We start from the raw sequence: 19,834 nt of genomic DNA, 5'->3' as shown, positions 1-19,834 counted from the left end.
CTGTGGGGCCTCCAGTGTTGAGCCTGTGCCCCATATCTTATCACCCCAAGCCTGTACCCCTGCTCACTGCACCCTATGTTTGTACTGGTAAACCATGCTGGTACCACACAAAGATAAACACAAGCAAAACTTATCTGTCATAAAGTCCTAAAGAGTTAGAGAAATTGCTGTCACAGATAAACCAACTAAAATAAGTCTGCAGGCAGGTCAAGGCAAGTTCAGACAGAGCAAGTCCTGGAACCTTGCAAACCCAGTGCAAATACTATGGCACGTTACTAGCCATGGCTATACTGTATTGCAGATCAACATAATGACAGTAGGTTGTTATATAATAACTATTTTCCTTTCTTAGAGACATGAAACAAATTTGTCTTCTTTAGGTTTTTAGTGTAAAACATGAATTTCATCCCCCCAAGTAATTCTGTAGTTCTCATAAGTACCTCACTTTCTTCTGTGATCTTCAGTAAAATGTTTATATGACAGCGATAACAAAATAGTTTTATAATGTAACGTGTAGGTTAGTGAAATTCAACATAAAGGACAAGGTGTTAAATTTTCTGGCTATCACCTGTCCAGACAGTGCTTCATGCTCATTTAGCCTTCAGCATTTTCAATTTTATTATCTAACGTGGCTCAAAACAAACCTAGAAGTTTTAACATCTAGAGAAAAAGAAAAAGTTGGTAGGTGCAGAGCCTTGTATAAGCAAAGGCAACCACTGTTAGGACTGTTCTGTATGCTTTAGTTTAGAAAGCATTACATGTCCAGACCCTACCACTGGATTATCCAGCACATGTCCACCACAATTAGCTTTCGTGAAATCTCATAGTCTTATTTCCTAAGAAATTACATTTGAGGTCATGTTATTGATATGAATATATTATTTCAATATCTGTTCCCCCTTCCCACCAAAGAGTTTTTGTACCACTTACCACAGTTCATCTAATTCAAAACAGAAGTAAGTCATCTCAGAAAATACTGGTTTCATACTGAGGGAAACATGAGTTCAATCATTATCAAATACAAGAAAATCACAAAATCACATAGACAACCCAGACACTCTCACTGGTCTTTGCTGGGCTGCTGCTCACAGAAGAGCTTGCTCAACAGTTAACAGCTTGCTGGGCAGAGTTTCAGTGCTAGCTATTGCAACAGCTCTTCTCCAGCTGAAAAAACTTTTGCTAAAGAGTAAATAGGGATAAGATAAGGGGGTTTTAAGACCCTTATAAGTTTCTATCTTCAATCTTCTTGCCACAGCATTCCAAGTACAAAACCACAGTTTTTCTCTGATTGCTCGTGCATCAGTCAAGAAGGTGCAGAACTGTTGCACTGTATAACAACTGGGGATAGAACAGCTGGAATGGGCCCTTCTGCATCAGCAGCCCTATGCTACATGTCTGCTGCTATCACTCTGTCACACAGAAATTGTAACAGGGGTAAGGGAAAAGAAGAGCCAATGTAGCGCTCCTCAACCACCTACATCTTATGTCCACTTGGGCATCCATACTGGCAGCTTTCTGTTAATTTTCTGTTTGTTGCTACCATTAGCACATAGCACAAGTGTGGAGATAGTTGCAAGCAACAGAACCATGAATAGGAATGGAAATAAAGATTTGTATCACTTAACCATCGGGTCAGAGCACAAAGGACGAGTGATGTGCAAACTGCACAAACCCAGTCTACACCAGAAATATCTTTAGGGCTCTGCTGTTGTTGTAAAAAGTATGACATTTTTGCAAAGTCCCTTAGTACAAATCTTGTGAGACAGCAGTCGTCTCTTTGAAACATTAAAAAAATCTGCCTTCAATTCATATCTAGGAAAGACAGTATATAGCCATGAAGTAGCTGGTGGATTCTTTTGTTCTAAGTATCCCTTCTGTTTGCTTAGGGTTTTTCCTTCTACCTAATTTCTATTGATCTTGTAAATTACAAGATTTCATAAAAAAAAATATATTCCTTTTCTCTGTGGCAAAGGCACAGACACCATACTATCAAATAGTGTACTGCTGAACTGATCTGAGTGAGAAATAACAGCTCTTATTCTACTGCTACTGCTTTATTTCAGCAAGATCTAGATATCCCAGATGGAGAGAGGACAATACTACAATCTGTTGTCTACATACACAGTGAACAGCAGCTTCCATTCTGATAAATTTATGATTATCCACTCCATGTGAACTTTTAGGTTTGCATGGCCCATTAGGGCCTCAAGTGAGGTAGGCATTTAAACACGTGCTTAAATCCATTCATGTTCAGAAAACTAATTAAGCATATGCTTAATTTTAATGGCGGTTCCTGTTCTGAGGCATATAAAGCTGAATTGACATTGAACCTGGACAATGTTCCCTTTCTTTTTCTTTGAAAATAATAACCTAGGAAGTTATATGCATGAGCTCATGTTAGTGCAAAGCAAGGCTTTTCAATTTCCATGTACAAATATTAGGAACTGAAATAGCGAGGATTGTTTGTAATAACTTAAACTTACTCAGTAAATGAATATGCAGGGATGCAAAGGTATTAATTCACAAAAGCTAAATTTTGCCTAGTGAAACTGGGCAATTCAGAATGACAGGACAAGGCTTCTGCCTCTTCACTGGCTATAGAGGCAGGCTAGGAAGATTAATATGACTAATGTCAAGCTAGCAGTCATTCGGTACTTGTGTAACCAGACCGAGATTTCAACACTCTCGACAGTAGACAGTATAAAAGTACAAAGTAAATTAGCTAATGTTACATTTCACATCCTGACTTCTGTACATTTTCATTTGCAGCTTTAATTGTTCCATTAACAGTGCCATAGATGCCTTTATTTTGTTTTCTAAGCATTGCTATCATAAGACCAACCAAAGCTATAAAGTTATTTCACACTGAGATATGTATGATGCCTATTGATGTCAAAATTAAAGGTTTCTGAAGAAACAGTGCTGCAACCTAATTATTAGTTCATTAATTGCTCATCCAATTTGGACTGGGTATGACATTTCATAATATATTCCATTTCACCCTCTTCACTGCACTATGCAGGGCAGCTAAGAATTTTGAAAGCTTTAAGGAGGTCTTTCCATTTATGAGGGCAAAGGCGATGTGTAGGCATTCCTTAATGATGTGGGTCTGAATCAGCTTAGAAGTGTTAGAAATGAAGCAGCAGCATATTAAAAAGGAGGTTTAGAGAGATTTTAGCAAATCTGTCACTGGTATTTGAAAATACTGGAAAGTACACAACAAGCACAGAATTTAAACAAGGAGACAAATACCTCAGCTTAACCTTGCAAGTAATGGGAATAGCAGGCAGAGCCTGGCCCGTCCCTGAAGGACTCGTTTTGACCTATTAACTGCTTAATCTATTGAGTTCAGTTTAACACCTTTTACAAAAAAAGAGTACATGTTTAGCAAGTGAACAGACATAAAAACAAAGCTTGTGCTCAGCTTGTACTACTCAAGGTGGCTGTTAGAGCAACACAGGCCCGGGGCACATGCCAGGTCATAGAACAAGAAGATAAAGAGGCCAGCAATATATTTACAGATATTAAAATTACACTTCCGAAAAGAATTATGTGTTCCTTTCATAAATGTACAGATTGGCGAAAAGGTAACGATTTCTTTTACAACAGTGAATTGATGTGATGTTTTTTTCAGGAGACAACTATAACAAAAAGGACTTCCCATGGCAGGGGGGTTGGAACTAAATGATCTTTAAGGTCACTTTAACCCAAACCATTCTATGATTCTATGGCTTTTTTCAGTAGTATTTGTGACTGAAATTCGGCAGCATGCATGTGTGCAATTATTAGAGATGGCGGAAAGACGCGTCCTTACCTTTTCCCTCACCCTGCCTCTTTGCTAACTTTCCATCCTACCCAGGTTCCCTCTCCTTCCCCAACCACCAAGTACGTTGATCCCAACCCACATGCATACTTGACTCTCCTTACAAATGTTGTATGTCCCTGGCAGCAGAAACTTGTGCTTGCAACCAGCTTGAGTCCCTGTGTGCATCGTGGTGTACAATCCCCCTGTTTTTTTGCAGTGTGCAAGATTTTGCAGGGTTTGCAATGCAGCAATTATTCTCAGGGAAATGGGAGAGATCTCACATTTCCCTTTGCGAGAAAATAGTTACAATATCTGCTTGGTCGCAGAGAGAAAGCAAGTGTGCTGCAGAAATTAACCCAAGATGCACTGGGCAAGAAAAGAAAGAGAAGGTCCCTCAATTCCAAGATATTTATCGAGTGCCAGCTTATTCCAAAGTATATAAAACACTGAAACAGTCCTGGGAGTAACTCTCGTTTTCTGGTCTGTTGGGTGACTGCCCAGCCAGAAGTCTGTTGTGTGAAAAGTGGGCCCTCCTCCTCCTTTGGCTGTGTTTTAAAAGAAAACAGCTATTGCCTCGATATCCTCTACATGTCCTCCAAAAACCCTACAGATCAGCCCTCGTTTGGAGGAAGGTTTTTGTTTCTAGGTCCTAGCTGACTTAAGCTTTGTTATGAGTCACTGAAAAATGAAGCAGTTCTTCATATACCTCCAGGGGCATGAGAAAGCTGCATGTAGAAAACTCCAAAATTAGGATGCTAACCAGTTGGGGGTGTTCCAGGGTTGCAGCAGCGGTTTTGGATCCTGTCCCTGAGCCTGCATGTAGGCAGAAGTTGTGTGGCAGAGCTCTCCTCAGCATTTCTCACGGCAGAAACATTCAGCCTTTGCCGCAAAATCTCAGCTTTCTTCTTTTTTTCTTTTATATGTATCAGAAAGTGTCCTAAAAACACATACCTTCGGTCTCCTCTGAGTCATCAAAGAGCCTAAAACAACACTTCCGAGAGCCTGGGGACAGACTTAACACTGTACCACCATGAAATTCAACATTTTGCTAAGGTACCACGTGAGTCAGTGTTTTACTGCAGATTTAATTATTTTGCTGCCATCAGAAGCCTGTATGTATTTTAATTTTTTAGGACACATTTCTCAGTGAGACTGGTTACAGCTCTGCATTCTTCCTTGCAAGAGGGGAATTCATTGACTGCAGTGGGGGTAGGAGAACAACAGCTATATTAGTCTAGAAAAAAAGGTGAGAACACAGGAAGAAATGGCTTTCTACTAACCAGATTTGCCTGTCAATGAGAGAGATGATAGCATAAAGTAGGGTGATGAAATTCTTTGTGTAAGGATACAAAGCCTGACAAGCAGAGGAGAAAATACTCCTTAGCATCTGCTATGATTGCAGAAAGTGAGAACAAAGGAAAATCCTGTATAACCTTTCACATTACCCTGTATGCCCATACCCACATAACACTTGGATGCTATTACAGCTCACTCTTCACTGCACACAGAGACTTTGTTCCTTTGATCTTAATGGACTTTTGTTCTTTGGACAAATCTTTCCTTGGGTGCTAAACAGTTCATGTATTTCTGAGAAGAAGATTTTATGCATGCCACTTGAGAACAGCTGTTAAATAATGGTTACAACCTGAAATGGAGAGTTTGATTCTGATAAAGGCATCAGTTGGAAAAATTACCTTAAAGATAGGCCCAGGAACAGGTAGGGATTAGATCTGCGGGCAGTTGAAAAGTGCATAAGTGACATGGACTGCTATTAAACTGCACTGGTGTTCACCACCTGTGGGTCTGGTCCAAGGTCAGGATGGAGGAATCAGCGCAATAATTATACATTCTGGTTTGCAATTTGAAACCGCAGATGAAGTAATGAAAAGCTTTCCAGAACATAACTTACCATATTATTGGGTGGGTTCTTTTAATGGCTTCTCAAAATTAATTTTGCTTAAGTGACTAACTAGACGGTCACTATTCAGCTTGGGAAGTGCAAACAGGCTGGGGTAACCAAAAGAGAAAGGACTGAATTGATTTTCATATTAATAGCAGAGTTCATCCTAGAGAGAAAAGGTTAATTTGCTTTTCAGTGAGTTTATGAAGAGAGTGCTTGTGACTAAGGTGATAATTTATAGCTAAATCATACGTTAAAAGGCAAAAGTGATTACAGAAAAAACTAGGGACAGCATTTTCAGTATTATGCAACAGAACTATCAACAATATTCTCTGTGCTTTCTTATCCCCCAAGCACAAGGATTTGAGAAACAAGCCAGCATTGTGGTTCTTCTCTTTTCTCTATGCAGTAGATATCTTAACAGATGCAGAACAAGAGACAACACTATCCCACCCAGCTTTAATGCTGCTCACCGTGACAGTCTAAGAGCACTCCTTAAGTATGTATGGAGCTTGTTGAACTTGGCTTACCCACAAGAGTGCTGTCTGCAGGTACTGATTTTTCACCTGATTAGTATCTTGAGATTTGTGACTTTTCAGACATGTGAGCAAAGCAATACATGCCTGAGATGATGACTTGACATAGCTAAAATCATTGTGAATACGGGTAGATTTTTTTGTGTGTGTGTCTTTTATTTTAGGCAAAAAGAAACTGTGATATTGGGCAACTCTGTATGAGATAGGCTTTTTTCTTCTATACGTCTAAGTTAAGTAGTTGAAATTTTGGCTAGCCACCTGCAAGGTTAAGTAGTAGTAACATTGGTAACTATGCTTCTGAGTTAAGAAGTGTTACAATGAATGTGACTCGATAGGAGTCACTTAGAAAGAGATGTTAACGTAATAAGGAAAGGCTTGCAATGTCATTGTACTGATGTGGGTGAGGATCAGTGGCATCATCTTGCCCATCCTGCTTCTAGTGCTACATTAAAGGCTTAAAAAAGCATGCAAACCTAGGCAAACTCAACAAAAAAATACCTAGCAAGGTTTGCCCTTTGGAATTTTTGAAATAAAAAATTCTAACTCATCACCTTTAGAATTGTGATTTTTGCTGTGCCTGCCATAGTTTGGATGGTGGTGGAGTCAGAAGCCCAAATCAGACTGACATCTGGAAGGCCATGCTTTAAAATTCTACCCCTTGTTGTGTGTCTGAACTTGCAGATTTCTATGGAAAAACCTCCAAGAAAAGGAGATTCACTCAAAATATATCATTTAACAGTACCTAAATAATTAAACAAGCGATGGTATTACAGTGGCTTTCTTCTTTCACCAAATTATTTTAAAAAAATCAAAACTGCAATTTATCTTTTAAAGTTGGATGGAAACTTCCTTCACCGTGAGAAGTGTTATGGCCACAAAGTCAGCTGCAGTGTACAGCAATTGATATCAATGACATTATTTCATGGTCAAATGAACCTATTTGAATCTAAAGTAACTGTTCGGGTTCTATGTGGTTTTTATTGTTTCATATTGCATCAGCTGTCACTTTTATCAGAAACATATTCAATATTAATTTTTTCAATGTACTGCTGTTTTCCTTTTGCCCATAGATGCCCAAAGGATTTAGATAAATAACTGCTATCACTGTCAATGAAAGGTACCCATACACTTCAAGGCCTCAGTCCTACAAACAGGAGCTGCCCCATTAAACTGAATGAGCCTTATTACGTGCAGGAACTTTCTCAGGTAGAGGGGTGCTGGGAAGATCAAGCCCTAATACATCACATTCATTCAGAGGAGAGCATATTCCTACATTGCCTAGCTTATCCAAAAGCAAAATGACATGCAATGCATCTATGTCAGTGGGTTTTATTTCGGTTGGTTGTCATCAGAGCGGTTTTTTTTGCAAGATGGAAGTGGATGGGTAGAACAGGATCATGCAACACTGAACATCTCAGCCTTAACCGAGTTGGTGACATATGGGAAGAGCAATAGGCAGTACAACAAAGAGACACTGGATTTGTCCAGCTCTAGTAGAATACGATTGGCATTTAATCAGAAGGGAAAGCATAGAAAATCTATAACACATGTTTGAACAGCAAGTTTCATTCACAGCTCATACCTGAATCAAATTACTGGCAACTAGCATGATTGATGTATCATTTTTTCCAAATAGAGAGACCCTGGCATCTCTTTTGTTCCTGCCAAATTATTACTATTTTCACTGTGAAGGAGATGGTAAAACTATGCCTGATATAACAGAAGAATTTGAAACAGCTTGTACCTAAAAAGAAAACCAACAACCTCTTTTTAGCATTGTGGCAGGACTGAAAGATATTTGAGGAAAAAGAAAAGTTGAGACAGTATGCAATGCTGCCAAAGCAGGTTTTCAAAGGATATTTTTACATTTATTTTTAGCTTAGTTTTAGTGCAGCAATGCCCATGAGCTTCAGTCGTGGACCAGAGTAAGACAGAACAGCAACAACAAAAAGCCAAAATTTCAAGTAGCTTGAAATTGCACCAGATTACCCTCTTTCCGGTATTAAAAACACATGCACAAAAGGGACGTGTGTTTTTAATACTGAGACCTAATTCTTGAGGAAAAGGAACTGCTGCCAAGCCTGAAGGGCCTTTTTGCAAAATCTGACGGTAAAAATTAACTAGGTTTTGAGTAGTCGGTGCTATTTTCCAAAAGAACTTTTCTTTATGCCAATAGCCAGGTTTTTTAGTTTGAGGCTGAACCTTGCAAAATATCACAGCTCGTCTCCAGGATAACATCTGCACTTCACAAACTGGAGAAGACAACTAAGTGGTTCTCAATCCAAATCAGCTCTTGACACCTCTGAGGTGGAAAGGCATGTATCAGGAGATGATTTGAGGCTGGCTTGCTCAGGGATGCTTCAGACTAGAACTATTTTAGGCTCATCTTCCAGTACAGAAAAAGGTCCCTGATGCTCCTGAAGCAATAGGGCAAAGAAGAGAGTACCCCTGCATCCTTGGCTGACATGTACAAAAGTACGTATAGGTATTTTTACAGGCTATAAAAGTTCAAATTGACCAAGAAATAGATAAAATCTGTAATCTTCAGGATGCTATCTGCAATAAAGCTTATGTATTGCAGATCACAAACTATGTTAAAAGTAAGTATCTTCTTTGCTATGGCAAAAGAACAGTTGCACCTTCCACATTTCCAATCTCACATGTAGGCATGATAAAATCTTAACAACATGCCATTAAATATGCCTTTACAACATCCATTCTGCCTCAGCTAGATATATCTGTGAATCCTCCCTTTGCGCTGGAGATTAAACTCTCTCCCAGGACAGCGGAGAAGAATTAAAGTATGACCTGATAGTTTCTCTGTTTGACAATAATATTGTCTGTCAGTTTGTGCTGTATCCAAGATACTATCCTCTGATTCATGCTCAAAAAACAGATATTGATGGTTTTAGCTGATTAGCATGTGTATGTATACCATTTGGCATTTCAGTCTCAAAACACACTTTACAAAATGTTGCAGCAGGTGGTTTCTAGACTGCACAGTGATGCTTAATGCAAATACTTCCCTGCATCACCTAGCTAATGCCTTGAAACTTTTCTCTGTCTTAAACAAAGAGCAGTGCTGTTGACTATGGCCAGTGGAATCCAACGGCCTGCAACCTGTATGAACATATGGGAAGCTTGTCTGATTGTTGCAGTCCTCTATTATAGCACAGGACATCAGCTGCTAGCTGGTCAAAACACAGATACTTCTATACCCCAAATTCACCCAGTAACTTTGGGTAAGCACCTGGACAAGTGACAATATAGGGAAGGAACTTGCTGTTACCTGCTATAAATACACAGGTGCTCCTTAAACATGACCATACTCTCACCTTTCACATAACTAGAAGATTCAAATTTTAGTCAAGCAGTATATGTATGTCAGGTTAAGGTGAGAAGGGAGAGACTGTGAGGGTCCCTCAGGAAAATGGCAGAGGAGAGCAGGACACAGGGTTATTCCTTCTGAATGCAGCCTGCTCTCTGCCCTAACATGCCTTTAAGAAAATGTTTGCTCACACATTGTTTATTTAATAAAACGGTACTTCAAACCTTTCATTCATTTAAGCTTCCCCCAAAAATTCACTGGAATTCCTTTAAATAGAGAATGTTGGTAGTAAGTGAAAGAGCAGGTAACTGTGATGCATCTCACAGGAGCCATCACTCATCTTCAAGGCTTGTGAGGAGAGAGGGTGGATGCAAAACTGGGGAAAACAAGCAGCTTCTGGGGGAAGATCACAGTTTACTCAAGTTTAACATCCATTACCTTTCTTGCTGTAAACAGATGGTCCAATCCCAAGTATAAGGGAGCGTGTCAGTTTTCAGAATTAGGAATAGGATCTCTGTGCAAAAAGTAAAATTCACTCGTCCTGTGAAAAGCTGTGGAGAAGAAAACCAGTGAGACCATCCTCAGAAACTTCCTCTCCTCAACCAGTCCACGGAAAATGGACAGAAATTTCAGGAAATAGTGCTTAATCAACAGTTCATCTCCCTCTAACCCCCTTAATGTAACAGAGATGAAGCTGTAAGTCTCCCAGTGATACACGTCTCCAGACTGGCTCTGTGGGAGCTAAGCACCATCAGGCCAAGAATGGATGGCACCATCACAAGCTGCACGTTTCCTGCATTGACTACAGGACAGCTGGGGAGAGATTTGGGCACCTCTGAGCCCTCAACAGCTTACCATCCCTCAGCTCCCTGACACCAGCGAGACCCAGGGCAAAGGGTGAGAGAGGAGACAACTGTAACATTTCCAGATCATGACCAAGGTCATAGAATCATAGAATCATTTAGATTGGAAAGATGTCCTGTTCCAGCTTCAGGACACAGAGCACAAAGCCTGCCATTCCATACAGATGGCATCTGCGTGGAAGGATGGATGAAAGGAGGATAAATTAGCCAGAAATAGTGTGGTGGTTTAACCAGGATGATGAAGTAAAATCATGGTTGCTTACAAATAGCATATATTCTAGTAGGTATAACAACGAATTAAGGCTGCTATGAAAATGCATAAATTCTCCTTTTTTTACTTTATTTTATATTTTCATTAACATCTGCTGGCTTGGGAGCCATTCCTGTACACATTTCCAAATTCCATAAAGTGATTTATAGGCCACTGGAAATTATTTTAGATATTCAGGTCCATGTTTCAACAAACTTCAAGCTGATAGCTGAACTATAACTTTGGAATCCAATTTAAATTGGCCATTTTAGCACAAAGCTACACACATTTTTTTTTTTATTGCAAATTGATAGAGGAGACATTCTCTGTTGTAAAACAAATTGTATTTTGTTTATCTAGCATTTAAATGTCCAGTGTGTTAAAGCAATAAAAAAAAAAGGAGCTGAAATAATGAATAAGACAAATTCCAACTCCGTTTGACATTTTCTTCCAGCATGATGATTTTCAACCTCTTTCTCTCCATTTTCAAACACCTCCTAGCCTTTCATTGCAAACTGCTCCCATTTGAATTAATTTTTCTTAGATATGGCTGATTAAAACTGGAGACAGTATTGCAGATAAGGTCTCAGCAGCACCTTGTAAAATGGCATGAACTCTCCCTCATCTCTACCGAAAATATCCTGTCAGAGGCACATTTGGATTGCCATTGCCTTTTCACAGCTCTGGTGACTCTCAGTTGTCCCATGGCCAACACACTCAGATCCTTCTCAGCATCAGTCAGCCCTAGCTAATGAGCTCCCAGCATAAAGCAAAAAAGTGATAATAGTCCCCAAGCCCAAGGCCATTTACACTCTGTACTATAAAATTTAATTCCACTTCTATTATTTTTCCCCCTGAGGTCATGCAGTTCTCCCCCCATGACAGCCTGATGCTCCTTACACTGGTGCCTCCTCATGGTGTCATGAGCAAATTTCATTTGTGCCCTCTGTATTACACTGCACCATTTGCATGCCAACACCACTAAAATACATACTAAGCAATACCACATTGCTCTGAAAACATCCGTGAAACTACAGTGAGCCCATTCTTTTAACAAGGGCACAAATGCACAGCTAGAAAAGTGCTAAGACAAGTACAGAATAAAAGTCTCCCCTCCTCCAGCCATATTACAGCTCCATCTACATGAAGGACCTCACACCACAGAGCTACTTTGGAGGCACACGCCTAGAGGGTTACATATAGTGCAGGCCACTATATGGACATGCCAGGCAGGAGCTAAAGCATTCAGGAGAAAAGCCATAGGATGTGATGATACACCAGGGCTGCAGATGTTTCCCGAGCCCAGGGGCCCATGACATACCTTCACATGCAGCAGCCACCAGGACAACATTTCCACTGCTGAGGCTCCCCGACAGCATCAACCCCACCAGGCCGCCAAGAACAAGGCCAACCCACAGCAGCCACAGGCGATACGAGAGCAGGAAGAGAAAGAAATAGAGCCAGGGCATAGGCCCTTCAGGTGGTGAATACAACAGATGTCTGCAAATTTCATTTTGATAATCTTCAACTTCTCTTGCCACTGGCTTTAAATGCCTGTGTGCAGGTGTCACATCTTTGTCCTCCAGCTCTCTCCCTGGTCATGTAATACACACACTTTCATTTGAAGGAAGCTCAAGTAAGAGAAACTCTATGGCCTTGACTTTTATTCTCAGCACCCCATGCAGGTTTTCTGAAAAGAACTGTTATAAAGATTTTTCAAAGAAATTGGGGTCACCTGCTGCAGTGAACTGAACATAATTGGGAAGTACTATAGATATCCTCTGTTTGGAAATGTATTGCGTGTGGATGATGGCTAGTTCAGTTTTGTATGAGTTTCTGGCTTCACATGCTATTTTTAAGAGCTGTAAATGGAGCAGGTCCTGCCCCCCTCCCTCCCTCCACCCTCTCCTCCTACTCACTGATTCCTCATCTTAAATTAAATTGGGTACAAATACTGTAACAAATAATTTTCTCTCTACAGTATAAAAAGATAGGCACAGACAGAAGTTCAGGCACATACAGCATATAATATCTTCACAAAGTAAGATGGGCAGTGTGGCTTTCTGTCACAGAGTTTGCTTTTAAAAATTGTAGCCATCAGCTTAGCATGTTTATCATCCTGTAAGAGGGATACTCTTACCACTGCCTGTGACAAGAGATGGCTGTGATAAAAGATTGCCTTTATGTTTATCAGAACCTTTTAATTGCCCACAGCATGCGTCCCTTGAGGATCTAAACTGTGGTCCTTAGAAGCATTTACATTGAGAAAGAAAGATGTCACTATCATTTGAAAAGATGTTCTCAGAGCTGCATGTTAAAATGGATGCATCTCCTTCAGCCCAGATTTAAAAAGGGAACAGAGAGGTTGCTGGCTTCCCCAGCTTCCTTTGTCCTTGCAGGAGAGGAGCTAGAAAACAAGTATTGCTTCCCTGCTGGCTGTTGCTGTTTTCTGCTTTTTGCGTTACTGAGGCGAGTAGAGTACTCCTGGCTGCTTCATTTGTTTTACTTGAACCAGGAGACTGACAAAAGCGAAAGCAGACTCCCCTCCTGTCTCCCCTGGCCTTTCATGACTGCCAGCCCCAGAACTGCTCACAGAAGCTGACAGTTACAACTTGCTGATTCAGCCTAAGCTCAAGACATTTTAACTTGCTCCAGGTATTGACTGTTTTATAGTCAGATGCCATCTAGAAATGAGATGCCCCAAACTCTCAGTTGGCTCATTACCCATACTCAGGCCACAGTACCTGTTCTATACTCTCCAGCCAGTCACTGGCATAAATATCTACATCCGTCTGTCCAGCCTGTCTTTCATAAAGAGCCTATAATCTTCCATTCCAACACTCCAGCCATAGGAGCCATCCCACCATGTTTCCGTTATGCCAGTGATATCATATCTCTGTAGATGTGCACACATCTCTAATTTCTCTTGTTTATTCCCCATACTATAAGTGTTTCTGTAGAGGCATCTAAGCTACACTCCAAATAAAGCCAACTCATTGGCTAGAGCTCTGCATCACTCCAAGCATTCATTACGGGTGCTGGCATCCGACTGGTAGGGTTTGGCTGGATCAGTGCCCCCCACCTGCAACACATCTAGTTTAAAGCTGCCTTCACCAGCCTGGCAACAAGTCTCTGACCAAAGCAGCTCTTCCCCTTCTTTGTCAAACAGGACCCATCAGCCTCTAGTAGACCTGGCTTCCCAGAGCAAGTCCTGTGGCCTAAGTAACCAAACCTCTGACTACAACACCACAGTTCTAACCTTTTATTAACCTGTCAAATCTGCCTGGCCTTTTCAAGGTCCTCCCCTTTGACCTGGAGGATCAATGAAAAAGCTATCTGAGCCCCAGAGCCCCTGACCACCTTTCCCAGGGCTCTGTAGTCCTCCTTAATGCTTCCCAGACTACTGCTGTCTATATTACTGGCACCTGCATGTACCACTAGGAGCGGGTAGTTGTCAGTAGGACTTAGGAGACCAGGCAGCCTCTCAGTAACATCCCTGATCTGAGCCTCTGGCAGGCAACACGCCTCCCTCAAGAGCAGGTCAGGCCGATAGATGGGTGCCTCTGTGCCTTTCAAAGTAGAGTCTCGTACTATTATTAACAGTCACTTTTTCTTGGATGCACTGGTAGTTATTGTCTGTATTGATGCAGCAACTAGTTGTTCCTCCATTAGCCCCCTGCAGAGCTGCAAAGCTGTCCTGGGTAGGGACATTAGGCTTTGGATGAAGCCCCTTGCTTTTCTTTGTCCTCTTCCTTGTCTTTTTGTTGTGGTTTTTTTTTTATTATTTTTGGTGACAAGTTCCTACTCCCTTGGATTAATGCCCTCCTTCCTTTCCATTTGTGCTAGGGGTAATGCTTATGGCCTCTACACGGTGGCCTGCAGGTTCCCTGCAGTTTGGGCTTGGAGCCCCCAGTCCAGCTCCCTCTCAGCTTCCCTAACGTCCCTCAGTCTCTTGACTGCGTCCCACAGCTCAGCCTCCTGCTGCAGGAGGCCCTCCATCAGGGCGCACCGTGTACAGCCCGGTCCGCTGTTCACCCCTGCCTCCAGAGGCATGTGGAGGCACTTTCTGCAATCTGAGGTCTGCACTGCAGCCTCCCCTTTCATCCGCGCCTTCCGGGTGGCGACACTCATCACCGCCGGGGTAGCCAGCGCTGACCTCCCAGGCCGGGACCCAGCCCCGAGGCGGGTGCTCACCATCGCGCTCACCTGCCCGCTCGTCCCGCCTGCTCCAAGTGCCGCGCCGCGCTTCGGCTGATGGACCGCGCTCTCCGGGCGGTGTTTTACTCGCTCGGGGCGGTGCCGTCCTTCCTGGAGCCGCCCCCTATGAGCCTTTCCCGGCTCCTGGGCAAGGTTCTGTTAAGTTCCCTTCGCGGCTATGGCCGTTCAGGAGCGAGACTCCTGGATGTTGTGATTTTCCCACGCTCAGATGCTGAAGGCGTCTTCTCCGGAGCTACTCACCTCGGCAATAGCTCTTCCCCGAATTCTTGCCACTTTATCTTCCGTCACAGGTCTCGGAACCATTTCCCCACTTGGCCCAAGCAGACAAGAAAAAGAAGCAGGGTGTTACTGTCTGTTTCACTCAGGAGAATTTGACGATGACACCAGGTAACTTGTAGATAATTGTGCTCCTTCTCAAGAGCAGTCAAAGTCTTCCTTTCTACCGCTCCATGAGAAATTGAAAAACATATACTCCTTCCATTGCTATCAGAACCGAATTTCCTTTCTGAAAGGGTCTCGCAGGGTCTTTCCTTGGGCTAGACCTTTCCTTGAGTTGTGCTAGAACAATCGTCGCTGTCTGCCTACAGTGAGTCCTTGTGTGTCACCTACACACTCCAGCTCAATACAGTATTGAAAGTCTGTTGTTCTGACCAGTGGGGTTCCAAATGCACACATCTTCGAATCAAATAGAGAGAAGGACTACTTTCTGGGGTTTGGAGATGACACTTTTTCAGCTGTCTGATTTCAGGAGCTCTAGAGCTTCTTGCCACCAACCTGAAAGGCTATAATTTTCCCCAAGTTTGACCCAACCTGGAACAACATCCTAGGTGCATCTACCCAAAGCCACATAGCAAGGGAATAGCAATCCTTGGCTCTGTAACATGACACTTTTCCATACTGCAGCCAGCTTGCAAAACATGCTTTCAGCAATTTTACTGCCTACTCTAGTTTTCCAAAATAATTCTGGATCTAATCCTTATTTATTTCCTGAGGAATAATTGAACAATTCAACACAAAGGCTTTTGCTGAAATCCCATGCCAATCATTGCAAAAGTCTTCTCAGGAAAAAGCTATTCCTTTGCTTCTTCTCACACATACTGTGTGTACACTCACCATCTATTTGCCCTTCAGTGGTTGGCATCGGCTACTGTATAAGCCCAGCAAAATACAGGTGGAACTACAACAGATGGTGGCATATCCCTGCAAACTTAATCTAACAGAAGTAACACTAAGGGCACCTTCTTCAGGCAAAGCAGATTTTTGCTGAAGGAGTAGAATATGAAAATGTCCGGATACCAAATGTTATGCATCCAGCAATAACACAGCCGCCCTGATAATGACAATGGTTTGAATATTTTTTTACTTGAATAGATCTGCCTGCATTACCGATATCTACAGTGTTGCTTGGTAACTATTTTCTGATAGGAGGAGACAGAAAAACACTTTTTCAAAACTAACTCCAGTTCTGATGTTAAGTTCTGCTTTTTAGTGGTTTCAGTCTGTCCTCTGTGTTGCTTTCCACCTACAGCAACATCCTTGGTAACATTCTTATGTGGCATGAGCAATTTTTACTTTCTTTCCTTTCTCAAAAGATGCTAAGTGAGTTTACAAGTAAATATTTTACACTCCTTCCTAGGAAATACATTGATATTGTAGGCAGGGTCAGTGAAACCATAAAGTGAGAACGCAGGTGATCTAAGACACCCATTGCCAAATTCAGAATTAGTTTAATAATGTGAGTAGAAAACAATTCTAAATTATCAGTGGATGGAAATAAAATTAGCACATAAAGTAGAAAAGCAAATGATATTCAAGTGTTACGTGGAACAGAGGTGAATATGTTTAAATATTAGTCATACTTCCATGCATATATTTTGCTGGTGCTGTAGTGCCAGCATCCACTTGTTTTTCCAGAAGCTGCAATATGTGGTCATGAAGATAAAGGAATAGAATAATAATAATAGTAATAACAATAATAACAAATGTAACACTGTTGATAGGATCATAATTCAGTAATGAAGAAAATACCATAATGCTCTACTAAATTACTTGTTAAAATTTAATTCAGGCAATAAAAAGGATAATTAAAAAGAGGAAGGAACAAAACCCCACTGTGCTGTAGTTTTAGAAGTGTATCTGCTTATTTCCTTACATGTTGCAAATTTCTGTTAGAAAGCCATTTCTGTCCAATTTTGTAAGGGTTAACAAGTTCACTTCTGCCTTCTACGCTAACATTGACAGCGCTGCAGAAGGTGGTAGGGTGCTTGTAAATGCCATGTTTTTGTTGATTTGTGGATGCTTCTATGACTAAAGAAATGTAGCAATTTTGTGAGCCCCTAAAATCTCTTTTTGCTCTCTGACAATGCCAGATTGTGCAGGAAGCTGCCTAGGGACCTGTGCTCGAAAATGAAATTCCCACCTCCCCAAATATCTGTGCAATGACTTTCTGAAACATGACTGGTTTTCACAAGTATCCACTGCTGGTTCATTTGCTTTCTAAATGCCCTCTTTTGGCTGAACACATCAAATTGGAAGTTCAAAACTGCAATGGTAGAAAATCAGAAGAAAGCATATAATGTTTATTTAACACCTATCGGTATTAGCAAGATTTTAGCTGATAAGTGGGTTATTACATCATTTCTGTTCCATAACTCTTACAAAAGAAGATGGAGTCTTAAAATCACTTTAGAACACCCTTACCCTGGGTTTGAAGGAACAGCGAAGTCTACACAGTAGATGACAGAGAAGTTCTGACTTCCACAGAAGTCCACAGCTACTAAACGTATTTCCTAAAAAAAACCACCCCACCTTCTCAAATTATGGCCAGCTGAAACTCTCTTCTCATGTTTTAAAAAAAGAAATGGATGGATTTTTTTGTAGGCTGGGCCCTAATGTTGTCCCCAAGGCCCACCTGTGTCCTAGGTGTTACCTTCCTTCGGGTTTATGAAGGGCTGGTCCTGCTTGACCAACCCAACCTCCTTCTATGACAAGGTGATCTGCCTGGTTGTTGAGGGAAAGGCTGTAGACATTGTCTATCTGGACTTTAGTAAAACATTCGACACTGTCTCCCACAGCACTCTCCTGGAGAAACTGGCTGCTTATGGCCTGGATAGGTGTACTCTTCACTGGGTTAAAAACTGGCTGGCTGGCAGAGCGGTGATAAATGGTGTTACATCTAGTCGGTGACTGGTCACTAGTAGTGTCCCTTGGGGCTCAGTATTAGGGCCAGTGTTGTTTGATATCTTTATCAATGATCTGGAAGAGGGAATTGAGTGCATCTTCAGTAAATTAGCGGATAGCAGCAAGTTGACTGGGAGTGTTTATCTGCTGGAGGACAACAAGGCTCTAGAGGGGGATCTGGACAATGGGCTGTGGCCAATGGTATGAAGTTCAACAAGGCAAAGTGCTGGGTCCTGCAGCTGGGTCACAACAACCCCATGTCTTGGGAAGAGCAGCTGGAAAGCTAGTTGGTGGAAAAGGACCTGGGGGTGCTGATTGATGGCCACTTAACATAAGACAGCTTGTGCCAGGCAGCCAAGGCCACCAGCATCTTGGCTGGTATAAGCAATAGTGTGGCAGCAGGGCCAGGGCAGTGATTGTCCCCCTGTACTGGGCACTGGTGAGGCCGCACCTCGAATCCTCGGTTCAGTTCTGCGCCCCTCACTACAAGAGAGACATTGAGGTGCTGGAGTGGGGCCACAGAAGGGCAATGGAGCTGGTGAAGGGCCTGGAGCACAAGTGTTAGGAGGGAACTGGAGTAGTTAAGTCTGGAGAGGAGAAGGCTCAGGGCGGACCTTATCGCTCTCTACAACAACCTGAAAGAAGGATGGAGAGAGGAGGTGGCTGGTCTCTTCTCCCAAGTAACAAGTGACAGGACAAGAGGAAATGGCCTCGAGCTGCACCAGAGGAGGTTTAGATTGGATATTAGGAACAATTTCTTCTCTGAAAGGATAGTCGGGCATTGGAAGAGGCTTCCTGGGAAAGTGGTGGAGTCGCATCCCTGGAAGTGTTCAAAAACCGTGTGGATAAGGCCCTCAGTGACATGGTTTAGTGGTGGACTTGGCAGTCAGTCCTGAGATAAAGGTTGGAATGATGATCTGAAGGGTTTTTTCCAACCTAGCTCATTCTACGATTCCTACGGAGAGTCTGAAGCCTCCAGCACTGGAAGTCTTCAAAAAAACAGGTTAGACAGAGCTATCTGGAGTGAGATAGGCAGGTGTAGCTAAGCTTGCTGTATGTCAAGGAAACAGTCACCTCAGGAGGTCTCACTCCCATCATTAGATTTCTAATATTATTAACATCATTCAGTAATAATTGCAGTAACAGTCTTGTGCTTTTTCTGCAGGCAGTGGAAGTACTTAAGTCAAGACCAGACACCTTTCAGAAGGAATGTTGCGCTTCAAATATGCTGGGCGTCAAGGACAAGGAGAGACAAGTGGGGAGACTGTTGCTCTGTGCTACAGAAAATGTCAAGACTGATGGTTACAATGATTCCCAACAATTATAAATTCATTGAATATAGCACAGCATTTGTTTCTTTGTTGTTTAACTAATAACATAATGAGGGGGCAAATTCTGCACTCCACCTTCCTCTCACCCAGAAATACATCATCTGTGATTCTTCAAATTGCTGGTTCATTCAATAGCATGGGAAATTACACAGAGAAAAAGGGCAGGATGTGGTCTTCATGGTACTACCATCCTCAAATACTCAAAAATTATGAACTCCATGCCAAGAAACAATGGTTGAAAACAAAATGTTGAGTTGTTTTAGTTTTGTGGGGGTTTTTTGTGGGGTGTGAAATTTTAGGGGTCACATCCATTTTTTTGTCAAAACCATAAAGTTTTCCTGAGATCATATGGCTCAGTGGTGGAACTTTTCAAATAGCAATATCCTAGAGTGGGAAATGCTGCTGACAAGTGAAAAAATAGAT

The 19,834-nt window shown here is 41.9% G+C and overlaps 1 long non-coding RNA gene across 1 annotated transcript in view; it reads left to right on the top strand.

The window, feature by feature from the left end:
• LOC115601547 overlaps positions 1-19,567 on the top strand; it is a 103,987-nt gene extending 84,420 nt beyond the window's left edge. The window contains exon 13 of the long non-coding RNA XR_003989383.1: positions 19,246-19,567. This is a non-coding gene — a long non-coding RNA (uncharacterized LOC115601547). The remainder of the gene's footprint in view (positions 1-19,245) is intronic.
• Positions 19,568-19,834: the final 267 nt, after the last annotated feature.

This window comes from Strigops habroptila, chromosome 2 (assembly GCF_004027225.2).
Source record: "Strigops habroptila isolate Jane chromosome 2, bStrHab1.2.pri, whole genome shotgun sequence".
Lineage (NCBI taxonomy): Eukaryota > Metazoa > Chordata > Aves > Psittaciformes > Psittacidae > Strigops > Strigops habroptila.
The sequence above is the reverse complement of the archived record's forward strand: the minus strand, read 5'-3'. Positions and strand labels throughout refer to the sequence as shown.